The sequence below is a fragment of the Neomonachus schauinslandi genome, unplaced genomic scaffold, assembly GCF_002201575.2.
Source record: "Neomonachus schauinslandi unplaced genomic scaffold, ASM220157v2 HiC_scaffold_7013, whole genome shotgun sequence".
Classification (NCBI taxonomy): domain Eukaryota; kingdom Metazoa; phylum Chordata; class Mammalia; order Carnivora; family Phocidae; genus Neomonachus; species Neomonachus schauinslandi.
This window is the reverse complement of record NW_025415701.1, coordinates 837-1,240: the sequence shown is the minus strand read 5'-3', so window position 1 is coordinate 1,240 and position 404 is coordinate 837. Positions and strand designations below refer to the sequence as shown.

The window sequence follows — 404 nt, the reverse complement described above, 5'->3', positions numbered from 1 at the left end:
ACTGCATAATTTGTGGTAGTGGGGGACTGCGTTCGCGCTTTCCCCTGGTTATTTCCGTTTACTAAAAAAAGATGTCTGTTTAGTTTTTTTGCTTGCGAAAGTTTGTTTTCAAAACGTTGTTGTGGCGGGCTTTTGTTGTTAACCTTCCGATGCTTGTAAGTAGAATAGTTTTGTTCGGTGGAGGTAGAAGACTTTTTAAGTTGACGCTTGAAAATCACTTGTATCGATATCGTATTAGTTGCTTCGCATTTTTTTCCTTTATGGCACAGGTACGTGTTCCCGGACTTCAGCAACGGGTGAAGACCAGCAACGAGAGCTATGGTGCTAGTTGGCTCCGCTGACCCTCCTCTGCCCACCGCTTGGGGTTTTCAAAACAGGTGAATATTCTCTCGGTTTTCTGGAGT

At 44.1% G+C, this 404-nt stretch overlaps 1 pseudogene; it reads left to right on the top strand.

Moving 5' to 3' along the window:
• On the top strand, positions 1-47 carry LOC123324021 (annotated as a pseudogene; the record flags this gene model as incomplete).
• Between the last annotated feature and the right edge of the window lie 357 nt (positions 48-404).